This window comes from Ctenocephalides felis, unplaced genomic scaffold (genome assembly GCF_003426905.1).
Source record: "Ctenocephalides felis isolate EL2017-DRISC unplaced genomic scaffold, ASM342690v1 CF-g0.4_SCAFFOLD_00893, whole genome shotgun sequence".
In the NCBI taxonomy this organism is placed as follows: domain Eukaryota; kingdom Metazoa; phylum Arthropoda; class Insecta; order Siphonaptera; family Pulicidae; genus Ctenocephalides; species Ctenocephalides felis.
The window spans coordinates 21,596-22,321 of NW_020537047.1; positions in this window are offsets into that span (position 1 = coordinate 21,596).

Here is a 726-nt window from a genome sequence, read left to right on the forward strand (position 1 = left end):
TTCACTTAAAAAATAGCATCTATTAAGAAATTATATCTGTACATAACGATAACATAAATATTATATTAATTTCTTTTTAAAATACAGTGCAATCTTAAATGATCTTGTGAATTTAGGGGAAAACATCAGTACAAATTGATTAAAGCGGAATCCGCTCTAGTGAGAAAATTGTTAAGCTAATTTAAAAGCCATTACAAAAAATTATACAGTAATATTAAATGCTATATGAAAACTCGATCTCCAGATTTTTTTAGATACATGTTTATGTAAGTATGCGCATTAGATCATAAGTAATTTTATCATTTCCCTCCGTATGATTTGATATTTATATTAAACCTACTATTATTAATATCTTTTACACCAAAAAATAAAATTACTATTAAATCTTTCAAATATGCAAAATAATATATTTTTTAAAAACTAAGGTTCAAACAATTAAAAATGATTCATTCTTCATGCTCATATTTTTGATTTTCTATTTAGGAATTATTGATTGCAATCGTTTCAATTACAAATTTCAAAAATAAAATATTACTATTCTACGATCTTCAACAATGTTCAACCTACACATTTATATTTTACATCAGAATAACATTTTATAATTATAATATAATATAATGACGCTATAACAAATTCATCGTAATAAAATAACCAAACTAAAATGACAAAATTTATATACAAAGTTTATTATGCTTCGCAGATTTATCCATCAAGCAAATCCTGCTG